Below are 17,411 nucleotides of genomic sequence, written 5' to 3' on the forward strand. Positions count from 1 at the left end.
GTTACTGGGTGTCAGTGTATGTCTTTGTTACAAGGTGTAAGTGTGGATCTGTGTTGCTGGGTATCAGTGTCTGTCTTTGTTACTTGGTGTTAGTGTGTCTCTGTGTTACTGGGTATCTGTGCATGTCTTTGTGACTTGGTATCAGTGTATGTCTTTGTTACTTAGATTCAGTGTGTTTGTTTGTGTTACTGGGTGTCAGTGTGTGTCTGTATTACTTGGTGTAAGTGTGTGTCGTTGTTACTTGGTGTCCGTGTGTGTCTGTGTTACCGGGTGTCCGTGTATGTCTCTGTTACAGGGTGTCAGTGTATGTCTTTGTTACTGGGTGTAAGTGTGGGTCTGTGTTGCTGGGTATCAGTGTCTGTCTTTGTTACTTGGTGTAAGTGTTTTTCTGTGTCACTGGGTATCAGTGCATGTCTTTGTTACTTGGTTTCAGTGTCTGTCTTTGTTACTTGGTGTAAGTGTGTGTCTGTGTTACTGGGTATGTGCGCATGTCTTTGTTACTTGGTGTCAGTGTATGTCTGTGTTACTAGGTGTCAGTGTGTGTCTTTGTGACTTGGTGTCAGTGTATATCTTTGTCAGTTGGTGTAAGTGTGTGTCTGTATTACTGGGTATCAGTTTATGTCTTTGTTACTTGGTGTCAGTGTATGTCAAAATACTTTGTGTAAGTGTATGTCTTTGTTACTTGGTGTAATTGTCTGTCTTTGTTACTTGGTGTAAGTGTGTGTCTGTGTTACTGAGTATCAGTGCATGTCTTTGTTACTTGGTGTCAGCGTATGTCTGTGTTACTTGGTGTAAGTGTGTGACTGTGTTACTGGGTATCAGTGTATGCCTTTGTTACTTGGTGTCAGTGTATGTCTGTTTTACTTGGTGTAAGAGTGTGTCTGTGTTACTGGGTGTCAGTGTTCGTCTGTGTTACTTGGTGTAAGTCTGTGTCTTTGTTACTTGGTGTCCGTGTGTGTCTGCGTTACTTGGTGTCAGTGTAAGTCTTTGTTACTTGGTGTCAGTGTATGTCTTTGTTACTTGGTGTATGTGTGTGTCTGTGTTACTGGGTATCTGTGCATGTCTTTGTTACTTGGTGTCAGTGTATGTCTGTGTTACTTGGTGTAAGAGTGTTTCTGTGTTACTGGGTATCAGGGTATGTCTTTGTTACTTGGTTTCAGTTTATGTCAAAATACTTGGTGTATGTGTATGTCTTTGTTACTTGGTGTAATTGCCTGTCTTTGTGACTTGGTGTCTGTGTATGTCTTTGTTACTGGGAATCAGTGTATGTCTTTGTTACTTGGTGTCTGTGTGTGTCAAAATAAATGGGTGTAAGTGTATGTCTTTGTTACTTGGTGTAAGTGTGTGTCTGTGTTACTGGTTATCAGTGTCTGTCTTTGTTACTTGGTGTAAGTGTGTGTCTGTGTTACTGGGTATCTGTGCATGTCTTTGTTACTTGTTGTCAGTGTATGTCTGTGTTTCTTGGTGTAAGTGTGTGTCTGTATGACTGGGTATCAGTGTATGTCTTTGTGACTTGGTGTCAGTGTATGTCTTTGTTACTGGGAGTCAGTGTGTGTCTTTGTGACTTGGTGTCAGTGTATGTCTTTGTTACTTGGTGTAAGTGTGTGTCTGTGTTACTGGGTATCAGTGTATGTCTTTGTTACTTGGTGTCAGTGTTTGGCAAAATACTTGGTGTAAGTGTATGTCTTTGTTACTTGGTGTAATTGTCTGTCTTTGTTACTTGGTGTAAGTGTGTGTCTGTGTTACTGGGTATCAGTGCATGTCTTTGTTACTTGTTGTCAGTGTATGTCTGTCTTACTTGGTGTAAGTGTGTGCCTGTGTTACTGGGTATCAGTGTATGTATTTGTTACTTGGTGTCAGTATATGTCTGTGTTACTTGGTGTAAGTGTGTGCCTGTGTTCCTGGGTGTCAGTGTGTGTCTGTGTTACTTGGTGTAAGTCTGTGTCTTTGTTACTTGGTGTCCGTGTGTGTCTGTGTTACTGGATGTCAGTGTATGTCTCTGTTACTAGGTGTAAGTGTGTGTCAGTGTTGCTGGGTATCAGTGTATGTCTTTGTGACTTGGTGTCAGTGTATGTCTTTGTTACTGGGAGTCAGTGTGTGTCTTTGTGACTTGGTGTCAGTGTATGTCTTTGTTACTTGGTGTAAGTGTGTGTCTGTGTTACTGGGTATCAGTGTATGTCTTTGTTACTTGGTGTCAGTGTTTGACAAAATTCTTGGTGGAAGTGTATGTCTTTGTTACTTGGTGTAATTGTCTGTCTTTGTTACTTGGTGTAAGTGTGTGTCTGTGTTACTGGGTATCAGTGCATGTCTTTGTTACTTGGTGTCAGTGTATGTCTGTCTTACTTGGTGTAAGTGTGTGCCTGTGTTACTGGGTATCAGTGTATGTCTTTGTTACTTGGTGTCAGTATATGTCTGTGTTACTTGGTGTAAGTGTGTGCCTGTGTTCCTGGGTGTCAGTGTGTGTCTGTGTTACTTGGTGTAAGTCTGTGTCTTTGTTACTTGGTGTCCGTGTGTGTCTGTGTTACTGGGTGTCAGTGTATGTCTCTGTTACTAGGTGTAAGTGTGTGTCTGTGTTGCTGGGTATCAGTGTCTGTCTTTGTTACTTGGTGTTAGTGTGTCTCTGTGTTACTGGGTATCTGTGCATGTCTTTGTGACTTGGTATCAGTGTATATCTGTGTTACTTAGATTCTGTGTGTTTGTGTTGCTGGGTGTCAGTGTGTGTCTGTATTACTTGGGGTAAGAGTGTGTCTGTGTTACTGGGTGTCAGTGTGCGTCTGTCTTACCAGGTGTAAGTCTGTGTCTTTGTTACTTGGTGACCGTGTGTGTCTGCGTTACTTGGTGTCAGTGTAAGTCTTTGTTACTGGGTGTCATTGTATGTCTTTGTTACTTGGTGTCAGTGTATGTCAAAATACTTGGTGTAAGTGTATGTCTTTGTTACTTGGTGTAATTGTCTTTCTTTGTTACTTGGTGTCAGTGTATGTCTGTGTTACTTGGTGTCAGTGTGTGTCATTGTTACTTGGTGTAAGTGTATGTCTTTGTTACTTTGTGTAATTGTCTGTCTTTGTTACTTGGAGTCAGTGTATGTCTGTGTTACTTGTTGTAAGTGTGTGTCTGTGTTACTGGGTGTCAGTGTGTGTCTGTGTTACTGTGCATCAGTGTATGTCTTTGTGACTTGGTATCAGTGCATGTCTGTGTTACTTGGTGTCAGTGTGTTTGTTTGTGTTACTGGGTGTCAGTGTGTGTCTGTGTTACTTGGTGTAAGTGTATGTCTTTGTTACTGGTGTCAGTGTATGTCTTTTTTACTTGGTGTAGGTGTGTGTCTGTGTTACTGGGTATCAGTGTCTGTCTTTGTTACTTGGTGTAAGTGTTTGTCTGTGTTCCTGGGTTTCAGTGCATGTCTTTGTTACTTGGTGTCAGTGTATGTCTGCGTTACTTGGTGTAAGTGTGTGTCCGTGTTACTGGGTATCAGTGTATGTCTTTGTAACGTGCTGTAAGTGCATGTCTTTGTTACTGCGTGTAAGTGTATGTCTTTGTTACTTGGTGTCAGTGTATGTCTTTGTTACTTGGTGTCAGAGTGTGTCTGTGTTACTGGGCATCAGTGCATGTCTTTGTGACTTGGTATCAGTGTATGTCTGTGTTACTTGGCGTCAGTGTGTGTCTGTGTTACTGGGTATCAGTGCATTTCTTTGTTACTTGGTGTCAGAGTATGTCTGTGTTACTTGGTGTAAGTGTGTGTCTTTGTTACTAGGTATCAGTGAATGTCTTTGTGACTTGGTGTCAGTGTATGTCTTTGTTACTGGGTGTCTGTGTGTGTCTGTGTTACTTGTTGTAAATGTGTGTCTTTGATACTTGGTGTCCGTGTGTGTCTGTGTTACTGGGTGTCAGTGTATGTCTTTGTTACTTGGTGTAAGTGTGTCTCTTTGTGACTTGGTGTCAGTGTATGTCTTTGTTACTTGGTGTAAGTGTGTGTCTGTGTTACTGGGTATCAGTGTATGTCTTTGGTACTTGGTGTCAGTGTATGTCAAAATACTTTGTGTAAGTGTATGTCTTTGTTACTTGGTGTAAGTGTGTGCCTGTGTTACTGGGTATCAGTGTATGACTTTGTTACTTGGTGTCAGTGTATGTCTGTTTTACTTGGTGTAAGAGTGTGTCTGTGTTACTGGGTGTCAGTGTGCGTCTGTGTTACTTGGTGTAAGTCTGTGTCTTTGTTAATAGGTGTCCGTGTGTGTCTGCGTTACTTGGTGTCAGTGTAAGTCTTTGTTACTGGGTGTCAGTGTATGTCTTTGTTACTTGGTGTATGTGTGTGTCTGTGTTACTGTGTATCAGTGTATGTCTTTGTTACTTGGTGTAAGTGTGTGTCTGTGTTGCTGGGTATCTGTGCATGTATTTGTTACTTGGTGTCAGTGTATGTCTGTGTTACTTGGTGTAAGAGTGTGTCTGTGTTACTGGGTATCAGTGTATGTCTTTGTGACTTGGTGTCAGTGTATGTCTTTGTTACTTGTTGTAAGCGTGTGTCTGTGTTACTGGGTATCAGTGTATGTCTTTGTTACTTGGTGTCAGTGTATTTCAAAACACTTGGTGTAAGTGTCTGTCTTTGTCACTTGATGTAATTGTCTGTCTTTGTTACTTGGTGTCAGTGTATGTCTGTGTTACTTGGTGTAAGTGTCTGTCTTTGTTACTAGGTATCAGTGAATGTCTTTGTGACTTGGTGTCAGTGTATGTCTTTGTTACTGGGTGTCAGTGTGTGTCTGTGTTACTTGTTGTAAATGTGTGTCTTTGTTACTTTGTGTCCGTGTGTGTCTGTGTTACTGGGTGTTAGTATATGTCTTTGTTACTTAGTGTAAGTGTGTGTCTTTGTGACTTGGTGTCAGTGTATGTCTTTGTTACTTGGTGTAAGTGTGTGTCTGTGTTACTGGGTATCAGTGTATGTCTTTGGTACTTGGTGTCAGTGTATGTCAAAATACTTTGTGCAAGTGTATGTCTTTGTTACTTGGTGTAATTGTCTGTCTTTGTTACTTGGTGTAAGTGTGTGTCTGTGTTACTGGGTATCAGTGTATGACTTTGTTACTTGGTGTCAGTGTGCGTCTGTGTTACTAGGTGTAAGTCTGTGTCTTTGTCACTTGGTGTAGTTGTCTGTCTTTGTTACTTGGTGTCAGTGTATGTCTGTGTTACTTGGTGTAAGTGTGTGTCATTGTTACTTGGTTTAAGTGTATGTCTTTGTAACTTGGTGTCATTGTCTGTCTTTGTTACTAGGTGTCCGTGTGTGTCTGCGTTACTTGGTGTCAGTGTAAGTCTTTGTTACTGGGTGTCAGTGTATGTCTTTGTACTTGGTGTATGTGTGTGTCTGTGTTACTGGGTATCAGTGTATGTCTTTGTTACTTGGTGTAAGTGTGTGTCTGTGTTACTGGGTATCTGTGCATGTCTTTGTTACTTGGTGTCAGTGTATGTCTGTGATACTTGGTGTAAGAGTGTGTCTGTGTTACTGGGTATCAGTGCATGTCTTTGTGACTTGGTGTCAGTGTATGTCTTTGTTACTGGGAGTCAGTGTGTGTCTTTGTGACTTGGTGTCAGTGTATGTCTTTGTTACTTGTTGCAAGCGTGTGTCTGTGTTACTGGGTATCAGTGTATGTCTTTGTTACTTGGTGTCAGTGTATTTCAAAATACTTGGTGTAAGTGTATGTCTTTGTCACTTGGTGTAGTTGTCTGTCTTTGTTACTTGGTGTCAGTGTATGTCTGTGTTACTTGGTGTAAGTGTGTGTCATTGTTACTTGGTGTAAGTGTATGTCTTTGTAACTTGGTGTCATTGTCTGTCTTTGTTACTTGGTGGCAGTGTGTGTCTGTGTTACTGGGCATCAGTGTGTGTCTTTGTGACTTGGTATCAGTGCATGTCAGTGTGTTTGTTTGTGTTACTGGGTGTCAGTGTGTGTCTGTGTTACTTGGTGGAAGTGTGTGTCTTTGTTCATTGGTGTCCGTGTGCGTCTGTGTTACTGGGTGTCATTGTATGCCTATATTACTTTGTGTAAGTGTGTGTCTGTGTTACTGGGTATCAGTGTCTGGCTTTGTTACTTGGTGTAAGTGTGTGTCTGTGTTACTGGGTATCAGTGCATGTCTTTGTTACTTGGTGTCATTGTTTGCCTGTGTTACTTGGTGTAAGTGTGTGTCTGTGTTACTGGGTATCAGTGTATGTCTTTGTAACTTCGTGTAAGTGTATGTCTTTGTTACTGGTTGTAAGTGTATGTCTTTGTTACTTGGTGTCAGTGTGTGTCTGTGTTACTGGGCATCAGTGTATGTCTTTGTGACTTGGTATCAGTGTATGTCTGTGTTACTTGGTGTCAGTGTGTTTGTTTGTGTTACTGGATGTCAGTGTGTGTCTGTGTTACATGTTGTAAGTGTGTGTCTTTGTTACTTGGTGTCCATGTGCGTCTGTGTTACTGGGTGTCAGTATAAGTCTTTGTCACTGGGTGTCAGTGTATGTCTTTGCTACTTGGTGTAAGTGTGTGTCTGTGTTACTGGGTATCAGTGTCTGTCTTTGTTACTTGGTGTAAGTGTGTGTCTGTGTTACTGGGTATCAGTGCATTTCTTTGTTACTTGGTGTCAGTGTATGTCTTTGTTACTGGCTTTCAGTGTGTGTCTTCGTGACTTGGTGTCAGTGATTGTCTTTGTTACTTGGTTTAAGTGTGTGTCTGTGTTACTGGGTATCAGTGTATGTCTTTGTTACTTGGTGTCAGTGTATGTCAAAATACTTGGTGTAAGTGCATGTCTTTGTTACTTGGTGTAATTGTCTGTCTTTGTTACTTGGTGTCAGTGTATGTCTGTGTTACTGGGCATCAGTGTGTGTCTTTGTGACTTGCTATCAGTGCATGTCAGTGTGTTTGTTTGTGTTACTGGGTGTCAGTGTGTGTCTGTGTTACTTGGTGGAGGTGTGTGTCTTTGTTCATTGGTGTCCGTGTGCGTCTGTGTTACTGGGTGTCAGTGTATGTCTTTGTTACTTGGTGTCATTGTATGCCTGTATTACTTGTTGTAAGTGTGTGTCTGTGTTACTGGGTATCAGTGTCTGTCTTTGTTACTTGGTGTAAGTGTGTGTCTGTGTTACTGGGTATCAGTGCATGTTTTTGTTACTTGGTGTCATTGTATGCCTGTGTTACTTTGTGTAAGTGTGTGTCTGTGTTACTGGGTATCAGTGTATGTCTTTGTAACTTGGTGTAAGTGTACGTCTTTGTTACTGGTTGTAAGTGTATGTCTTTGTTACTTGGTGTCAGTGTGTGTCTGTGTTACTGGGCATCAGTGTATGTCTTTGTGACTTGGTATCAGTATATGTCTCTGTTACTTGGTGTCAGTGTGTTTGTTTGTGTTACTGGATGTCAGTGTGTGTCTGTGTTACATGTTGTAAGTGTGTGTCTTTGTTACTTGGTGTCCATGTGCGTCTGTGTTACTGGGTGTCAGTGTATGTCTTTGTCACTGGGTGTCAGTGTATGTCTTTGCTACTTGGTGTAAGTGTGTGTCTGTGTTACTGGGTATCAGTGTCTGTCTTTGTTACTTGGTGTAAGTGTGTGTCTGTGTTACTGGGTATCAGTGCATTTCTTTGTTAGTTGGTGTCAGTGTATGTCTTTGTTACTGGCTTTCAGTGTGTGTCTTCGTGACTTGGTGTCAGTGTATGTCTTTGTTACTTGGTGTAAGTGTGTGTCTGTGTTACTGGGTATCAGTGTATGTCTTTGTTACTTGGTGTCAGTGTATGTCAAAATACTTGGTGTAAGTGCATGTCTTTGTTACTTGGTGTAATTGTCTGTCTTTGTTACTTGGTGTCAGTGTATGTCTGTGTTACTTGGTATAAGTTTGTGTTATTGTTACTTGGTGTAAGTGTATGTCTTTGTTACTTGGTGTCAGTGCATGTCTTTGTTACATGGTGTCTGTGTGTGTCTGTGTTCCTGGGCATCAGTGTATGTCTTTGTGACTTGGTATCAGTGTATGTCTTTGTGACTTGGTGTCAGTGCATGTCTTTATTACTTGGTGTCAGTGTGCGTCTGTGTTACTGGGTATCAGTGTATGTCTTTGTGACTTGGAGTCCGTGTGTGTCTGTGTTACTGGGTGTCAGTGTATGTCTTTGTTACTGGGTGTCAGTGTATGTCTTTGCTACTTGGTGTAAGTATGTGTCTGTGTTAATGGGTATCAGTGTATGTCTGTGTTACTTGGTGTAAGTGTGTGTCTGTGTTGCTGGGTGTCAGTGTGTGTCTTTGTGACTTGGTGTCAGTGTATGTCTTTGTTACTTGGTGTAAGTGTGTGTCTGTGTTACCGGGTATCAGTGTCTGTCTTTGTTACTTGGTGTAAGTGTGTGTCTGTGTTACTGGGTATCAGTGCATGTCTTTGTTACTTGGTGTCAATGTATGCCTGTGTAACTTGGTGTAAGTGTGTGTCTTTGTTACTGGGTATCAGTGTCTGTCTTTGTAACTGGGTGTAAGTGTATGTCTTTGTTACTGGGTGTAAGTGTATGTCTTTGTTACTTGGTGTCAGTGTATGACTTTGTTACTTGGTGTCAGTGTGCGTCTGTGTTACTGGGCATCAGTGTATGTCTTTGTGACTTGGTATCAGTGTACGTCAGTGTTACTGGGAGTCAGTGTGTGTCTTTGTGACTTGGTGTCAGTGCATGTCTTTGTTACTTGGTGTCAGTGTATGTCTGTGTTACTTGGTGTAAGAGTGTGTCTGTGTTACTGGGTATCAGTGTATGTCTTTGTGACTTGGTGTCAGTGTATGTCTTTGTTACTGGGAGTCAGTGTGTGTCTTTGTGACTTGGTGTCAGTGCATGTCTTTGTTACTTGTTGTAACCGTGTGTCTGTGTTACTGGGTATCAGTGTATGTCTTTGTTACTTGGTGTCAGTGTATTTCAAAATACTTGGTGTAAGTGTATGTCTTTGTCACTTGGTGTAATTGTCTGTCTTTGTTACTTGGTGTCAGTGTATGTCTGTGTTACTTGGTGTAAGTGTGTGTCATTGTTACTTGGTGTAAGTGTATGTCTTTGTTACTTGGTGTAATTGTCTGTCTTTGTTACTTGGTGTCAGTGTATGTCTGTGTGACTTGGTATCAGTGCATGTCTGTGTTACTTGGTGTCAGTGTGTTTGTTTGTGTTACTGGGTGTCAGTGTGTATCTGTGTTACTTGGTGTAAGTGTGTATCTTTGTTCATTGGTGTCCGTGTGCGTCTGTGTTACTGGGTGTCTGTGTAAGTCTTTGTTACTTGGTGTCATTGTATGCCTGTATTACTTGGTGTAAGTGTGTGTCTGTGTTACTGGGTATCAGTGCATGTCTTTGTTACTTGGTGTCATTGTATGCCTGTATTACTTGGTGTAAGTGTGTGTCTGTGTTACTGGGTATCAGTGTCTGTCTTTGTTAAATGGTGTAAGTGTGTGTCTGTGTTACTGGGTATCAGTGTATGTCTTTGTAACTTGGTGTAAATGTATGTCTTTGTTACTGGTTGTAAGTGTATGTCTTTGTTACTTGGTGTAAGTGTGTGTCTGTGTTACTGGGTATCAGTGCATGTCTTTGTTACTTGGTGTCAGTGTACGTCTGTGTTACTTGGTGTAAGTGTGTGCCTGTGTTACTGGGTATCAGTGTATGACTTTATTACTTGGTGTCAGTGTATGTCTGTTCTACTTGGTGTAAGAGTGTGTCTGTGTTACTGGGTGTCAGTGTGCGTCTGTGTTACTTGGTGTAAGTCTGTGTCTTTGTTAATAGTTGTCCGTGTGTGTCTGCGTTACTTGGTGTCAGTGTAAGTCTTTGTTACTGGGTGTCAGTGTATGTCTTTGTTACTTGGTGTATGTGTGTGTCTGTGTTACTGTGTATCAGTGTATGTCTTTATTACTTGGTGTAAGTGTGTGTCTGTGTTGCTGGGTATCTGTGCATGTATTTGTTACTTGGTGTCAGTGTATGTCTGTGTTACTTGGTGTAAGAGTGTGTCTGTGTTACTGGGTATCAGTGTATGTCTTTGTGACTTGGTGTCAGTGTATGTCTTTGTTACTGGGAGTCAGTGTGTGTCTTTGTGACTTGATGTCAGTGTATGTCTTTGTTACTTGTTGTAAGCGTGTGTCTGTGTTACTGGGTATCAGTGAATGTCTTTGTGACTTGGTGTCAGTGTATGTCTTTGTTACTGGATGTCAGTGTGTGTCTGTGTTACTTGTTGTAAATGCGTGTCTTTGTTACTTTGTGTCCGTGTGTGTCTGTTACTGGGTGTCAGTATATGTCTTTGTTACTTGGTGTAAGTGTGTGTCTTTGTGACTTGGTGTCAGTGTATGTCTTTGTTACTTGGTGTAAGTGTGTGTCTGTGTTACTGGGTATCAGTGCATGTCTTTGTTACTTGGTGTCAGTGTATGTCTGTGTTTCTTGGTGTAAGTATGTGCCTGTGTTACTGGGTATCAGTGCATGTCTTTGTTACTTGGTGTCAGTGTATGTCTGTGTTTCTTGGTGTAAGATTGTGTCTGTGTTACTGGGTGTCAGTGTGCGTCTGTGTTACTTGGTGTAAGTCTGTGTCTTTGTTACTAGGTGTCCGTGTGTGTCTGCGTTACTTGGTGTCAGTGTAAGTCTTTGTTACTGGGTGTCAGTGTATGTCTTTGTTACTTGATGTATGTGTGTGTCTGTGTTACTGGGTATCAGTGTATGTCTTTGTTACTTGGTGTAAGTGTGTGTCTGTGTTACTGGGTATCTGTGCATGTCTTTGTTACTTGGTGTCAGTGTATGTCTGTGTTACTTGGTGTAAGAGTGTGTCTGTGTTACTGGGTATCAGTGTATGTCTTTGTGACTTGGTGTCAGTGTATGTCTTTGTTACTTGTTGTAAGCGTGTGTCTGTGTTACTGGGTATCAGTGTTGTCTTTGTTACTTGGTGTCAGTATATTTCAAAATACTTGGTGTAAGTGTATGTCTTTGTCACTTGGTGTAATTGTCTGTCTTTGTTACTTGGTGTCAGTGTATGTCTGTGTTACTTGGTGTAAGTGTCTGTCTTTGTTACTAGGTATCAGTGAATGTCTTTGTGACTTGGTGTCAGTGTATGTCTTTGTTACTGGGTGTCAGTGTGTGTCTGTGTTACTTGTTGTAAATGTGTGTCTTTGTTACTTTGTGTCCGTGTGTGTCTGTGTTTCTGGGTGTCAGTATATGTCTTTGTTACTTGGTGTAAGTGTGTGTCTTTGTGACTTGGTGTCAGTGTATGTCTTTGTTACTTGGTGTAAGTGTGTGTCTGTGTTACTGGGTATCAGTGTATGTCTTTGGTACTTGGTGTCAGTGTATGTAAAAATACTTTGTGCAAGTGTATGTCTTTGTTACTTGGTGTAATTGTCTGTCTTTGTTACTTGGTGTAAGTGTGTGTCTGTGTTACTGGGTATCAGTGCATGTCTTTGTTACTTGGTGTCATTGTATGTCTGTGTTACTTGGTGTATGTGTGTGCCTGTGTTACTGGGTATCAGTGTATGACTTTGTTACTTGGTGTCAGTGTATGTCTGTTTTACTTGGTGTAAGAGTGTGTCTGTGTTACTGGGTGTCAGTGTGCGTCTGTGTTACTAGGTGTAAGTCTGTGTCTTTGTTACAAGGTGTCCGTGTGTGTCTGCGTTACTTGGTGTCAGTGTAAGTCTTTGTTACAGGGTGTCAGTGCATGTCTTTGTTACTTGGTGTATGTGTGTGTCTGTGTTACTGGGTATCAGTGTATGTCTTTGTTACTTGGTGTAAGTGTGTGTCTGTGTTACTGGGTATCTGTGCATGTCTTTGTTACTTGGTGTCAATGTATGTCTGTGATACTTGGTTTAAGAGTGTGTCTGTGTTACTGGGTATCAGTGCATGTCTTTGTGACTTGGTGTCAGTGTATGTCTTTGTTACTGGGAGTCAGTGTGTGTCTCTGTGACTTGGTGTCAGTGTATGTCTTTGTTACTTGTTGCAAGCGTGTGTCTGTGTTACTGGGTATCAGTGTATGTCTTTGTTACTTGGTGTCAGTGTATTTCAAAATACTTGGTGTAAGTGTATGTCTTTGTCACTTGGTGTAATTGTCTGTCTTTGTTACTTGGTGTCAGTGTATGTCTGTGTTACTTGGTGTAAGTGTGTGTCATTGTTACTTGGTGTAAGTGTATGTCTTTGTAACTTGGTGTCATTGTCTGTCTTTGTTAATTGGTGTCAGTGTGTGTCTGTGTTACTGGGCATCAGTGTCTGTCTTTGTTACTTGGTGTCAGTGTGTGTCTGTGTTACTGGGTATCAGTGCATGTCTTTGTTACTTGGTGTCATTGTATGCCTGTGTTACTTGGTGTAAGTGTGTGTCTGTGTTACTGGGTATCAGTGTCTGTCTTTGTTACTTGGTGTCAGTGTGTGTCTGTGTTACTGGGTATCAGTGCATGTCTTTGTTACTTGGTGTCATTGTATGCCTGTGTTACTTGGTGTAAGTGTGTGTCTGTGTTACTGGGTATCAGTGTATGTCTTTGGAACTTGGTGTAAGTGTATGTCTTTGTTACTGGTTGTAAGTGTATGTCTTTGTTACTTGGTGTCAGTGTGTGTCTGTGTTACTGGGCATCAGTGTATGTCTTTGTGAATTGGTATCAGTGTATGTCTGTGTTACTTGGTGTCAGTGTGTTTGTTTGTGTTACTGGATGTCAGTGTGTGTCTGTGTTACATGTTGTAAGTGTGTGTCTTTGTTACTTGGTGTCCATGTGCGTCTGTGTTACTGGGTGTCAGTATTTGTCTTTGTCACTGGGTGTCAGTGTATGTCTTTGCTACTTGGTGTAAGTGTGTGTCTGTGTTACTGGGTATCAGTGTCTGTCTTTGTTACTTGGTGTAAGTGTGTGTCTGTGTTACTGGGCATCAGTGTGTGTCTTTGTGACTTGGTATCAGTGCATGTCAGTGTGTTTGTTTGTGTTACTGGGTGTCAGTGTGTGTCTGTGTTACTTGGTGGAAGTGTGTGTCTTTGTTCATTGGTGTCCGTGTGCGTCTGTGTTACTGGGTGTCATTGTATGCCTGTATTACTTGGTGTAAGTGTGTGTCTGTGTTACTGGGTATCAGTGTCTGTCTTTGTTACTTGGTGTAAGTGTGTGTCTGTGTTACTGGGTATCAGTGCATGTCTTTGTTACTTGGTGTCATTGTATGCCTGTGTTACTTGGTGTAAGTGTGTGTCTGTGTTACTGGGTATCAGTGTATGTCTTTGGAACTTGGTGTAAGTGTATGTCTTTGTTACTGGTTGTAAGTGTATGTCTTTGTTACTTGGTGTCAGTGTGTGTCTGTGTTACTGGGCATCAGTGTATGTCTTTGTGACTTGGTATCAGTGTATGTCTGTGTTACTTGGTGTCAGTGTGTTTGTTTGTGTTACTGGATGTCAGTGTGTGTCTGTGTTACACGTTGTAAGTGTGTGTCTTTGTTACTTGGTGTCCATGTGCGTCTGTGTTACTGGGTGTCAGTATTTGTCTTTGTCACTGGGTGTCAGTGTATGTCTTTGCTACTTGGTGTAAGTGTGTGTCTGTGTTACTGGGTATCAGTGTCTGTCTTTGTTACTTGGTGTAAGTGTGTGTCTGTGTTACTGGGTATCAGTGCATTTCTTTGTTACTTGGTGTCAGTGTATGTCTTTGTTACTGGCTTTCAGTGTGTGTCTTCGTGACTTGGTGTCAGTGTATGTCTCTGTTACTTGGTGTAAGTGTGTGTCTGTGTTACTGGGTATCAGTGTATGTCTTTGTTACTTGGTGTCAGTGTATGTCAAAATACTTGGTGTAAGTGCATGTCTTTGTTACTTGGTGTAATTGTCTGTCTTTGTTACTTGGTGTCAGTGTATGTCTGTGTTACTGGGCATCAGTGTGTGTCTTTGTGACTTGCTATCAGTGCATGTCAGTGTGTTTGTTTGTGCTACTGGGTGTCAGTGTGTGTCTGTGTTACTTGGTGGAGGTGTGTGTCTTTGTTACTTGGTGTAAGTGTGTGTCTGTGTTACTGGGTATCAGTGCATGTCTTTGTTACTTGGTGTCATTGTATGCCTGTATTACTTGGTGTAAGTGTGTGTCTGTGTTACTGGGTATCAGTGTCTGTCTTTGTTAAATGGTGTAAGTGTGTGTCTGTGTTACTGGGTATCAGTGTATGTATTTGTAACTTGGTGTAAGTGTATGTCTTTGTTACTGGTTGTAAGTGTATGTCTTTGTTACTTGGTGTCAGTGTGTGTCTGTGTTACTGGGCATCAGTGTATGTCTTTGTGACTTGGTATCAGTGTATGTCTGTGTTACTTGGTGTCAGTGTGTTTGTTTGTGTTACTGGATGTCAGTGTGTGTCTGTGTTACATGTTGTAAGTGTGTGTCTTTGTTACTTGGTGTCCATGTGCGTCTGTGTTACTGGGTGTCAGTATTTGTCTTTGTCACTGGGTGTCAGTGTATGTCTTTGCTACTTGGTGTAAGTGTGTGTCTGTGTTACTGGGTATCAGTGTCTGTCTTTGTTACTTGGTGTAAGTGTGTGTCTGTGTTACTGGGTATCAGTGCATTTCTTTGTTACTTGGTGTCAGTGTGTGTCTGTGTTACTGGGTGCCAGTGTATGTCTTTGTTACTGGGTGTCAGTGTATGTCTTTGCTACTTGGTGTAAGTATGTGTCTGTGTTACTGGGTATCAGTGTATGTCTGTGTTACTTGGTGTAAGTGTGTGTCTGTGTTGCTGGGTGTCAGTGTGTGTCTTTGTGACTTGGTGTCAGTGTATGTCTTTGTTACTTGGTGTAAGTGTGTGTCTGTGTTACCGGGTATCAGTATCTGTCTTTGTTACTTGGTGTAAGTGTGTGTCTGTGTTACTGGGTATCAGTGCATGTCTTTGTTACTTGTTGTCATTGTATGCCTGTGTTACTTGGTGTAAGTGTGTGTCTTTGTTACTGGGTATCAGTGTCTGTCTTTGTAACTTGGTGTAAGTGTATGTCTTTGTTACTGGGTGTAAGTGTATGTCTTTGTTACTTGGTGTCAGTGGATGACTTTGTTACTTGGTGTACGTGTGTGTCTGTGCTACTGGGTATCAGTGTCTGTCTTTGTTACTTGGTGTAAGTGTGTGTCTGTGTTACTGGGTATCAGTGCATTTCTTTGTTACTTGGTGTCAGTGTATGTCTTTGTTCCTGGCTTTCAATGTGTGTCTTCGTGACTTGGTGTCAGTGTATGTCTTTGTTACTTGGTGTCAGTGTATGTCAAAATACTTGGTGTAAGTGCATGTCTTTGTTACTTGGTGTAATTGTCTGTCTTTGTTACTTGGTGTCAGTGTATGTCTGTGTTACTTGGTATAAGTTTGTGTCTTTGTTACTTGGTGTAAGTGTATGTCTTTGTTACTTGGTGTCAGTGCATGTCTTTGTTACATGGTGTCTGTGTGTGTCTGTGTTCCTGGGCATCAGTGTATGTCTTTGTGACTTGGTATCAGTGTATGTCTTTGTAACTTGGTGTCAGTGCATGTCTTTATTACTTGGTGTCAGTGTGCGTCTGTGTTACTGGGTATCAGTGTATGTCTTTGTGACTTGGTGTCCGTGTGTGTCTGTGTTACTGGGTGCCAGTGTATGTCTTTGTTACTGGGTGTCAGTGTATGTCTTTGCTACTTGGTGTAAGTATGTGTCTGTGTTACTGGGTATCAGTGTATGTCTGTGTTACTTGGTGTAAGTGTGTGTCTGTGTTGCTGGGTGTCAGTGTGTGTCTTTGTGACTTGGTGTCAGTGTATGTCTTTGTTACTTGGTGTAAGTGTGTGTCTGTGTTACCGGGTATCAGTATCTGTCTTTGTTACTTGGTGTAAGTGTGTGTCTGTGTTACTGGGTATCAGTGCATGTCTTTGTTACTTGGTGTCATTGTATGCCTGTGTTACTTGGTGTAAGTGTGTGTCTTTGTTACTGGGTATCAGTGTCTGTCTTTGTAACTTGGTGTAAGTGTATGTCTTTGTTACTGGGTGTAAGTGTATGTCTTTGTTACTTGGTGTCAGTGGATGACTTTGTTACTTGGTGTCAGTGTGTGTCTGTGTTACTGGGCATCAGTGTATGTCTTTGTGACTTGGTATCAGTGTATGTCTGTGTTACTTGGTGTCAGTGTGTTTGTTTGTGTTGCTGGGTGTCAGTGTGTGTCTGTGTTACTTGTTGTAAGTGTGTGTCTTTGTTACTTGGTGTCCGTGTGTGTCTGTGTTACTGGGTGTCAGTGTATGTCTTTATTACAGTGTGTCAGTGTATGTCTTTGCTACTTGGTGTAAGTGTGTGTCTGTGTTACTGGGTATCAGTTTCTGGCTTTGTTACTTGGTGTAAGTGTGTGTCTGTGTTAATTGGTGTAAGTGTGTGTCTGTGTTAATTGGTGTAAGTGTGTGCCTGTGTTACTGGGTATCAGTGTATGTCTTTGTTACTTGGTGTCAGTGTATGTCTGTGTTACTTGGTGTAAGTGTGTGTCTGTGTTACTGGCTGTCAGTGTGTGTCTGTGTTACTTGGTGTAAGTCTGTGTCTTTGTTACTTGGTGTCCGTGTGTGTCTGCGTTACTGGGTGTCAGTGTATGTCTTTGTTACAGGGTGTCAGTGTCTGTCTTTGTTACTTGGTCTAAGTGTGTGTCTGTGTTACTGGGTATCTGTGCATGTCTTTGTTACTGGGTATCAGTGTATGTCTATGTTACTGGGTATCAGTGTATGTCTTTGTGACTTGGTGTCAGTGTATGTCTTTGTTCCTGGGAGTCAGTGTGTGTCTTTGTGACTTGGTGTCAGTGTATGTCTTTGTTACTTGGTGTAAGTGTGTGTCTGTGTTACTGGGTATCAGTGCATGTCTTTGTTACTTGGTGTCAGTGTATGTCTGTGTTACTTGGTGTAAGTGTGTGTCTGTGTTACTGGGTGTCAGTCTGTGTCTGTGTTACTTGTTGTAAGTCTGTGTCTTTGTTATTTTGTGTCCGTGTGTGTCTGTGTTACTGGGTGTCAGTGTATGTCTTTGTTACTGGGTGTCAGTGTATGTCTTTGTTACTAGGTGTAAGTGTGGGTCTGTGTTGCTGGGTATCAGTGTCTGTCTTTGTTACTTGGTGTCATTGTATGCCTGTGTTACTTGGTGTAAGTGTGTGTCTTTGTTACTGGGTATCAGTGTCTGTCTTTGTAACTTGGTGTAAGTGTATGTCTTTGTTACTGGGTGTAAGTGTATGTCTTTGTTACTTGGTGTCAGTGGATGACTTTGTTACTTGGTGTCAGTGTGTGTCTGTGTTACTGGGCATCAGTGTATGTCTTTGTGACTTGGTATCAGTGTATGTCTGTGTTACTTGGTGTCAGTGTGTTTGTTTGTGTTGCTGGGTGTCAGTGTGTGTCTGTGTTACTTGTTGTAAGTGTGTGTCTTTGTTACTTGGTGTCCGTGTGTGTCTGTGTTACTGGGTGTCAGTGTATGTCTTTATTACAGTGTGTCAGTGTATGTCTTTGCTACTTGGTGTAAGTGTGTGTCTGTGTTACTGGGTATCAGTTTCTGGCTT

This window comes from Heterodontus francisci, chromosome 21 (assembly GCF_036365525.1).
Source record: "Heterodontus francisci isolate sHetFra1 chromosome 21, sHetFra1.hap1, whole genome shotgun sequence".
NCBI classification, from domain to species: Eukaryota; Metazoa; Chordata; class Chondrichthyes; order Heterodontiformes; family Heterodontidae; genus Heterodontus; species Heterodontus francisci.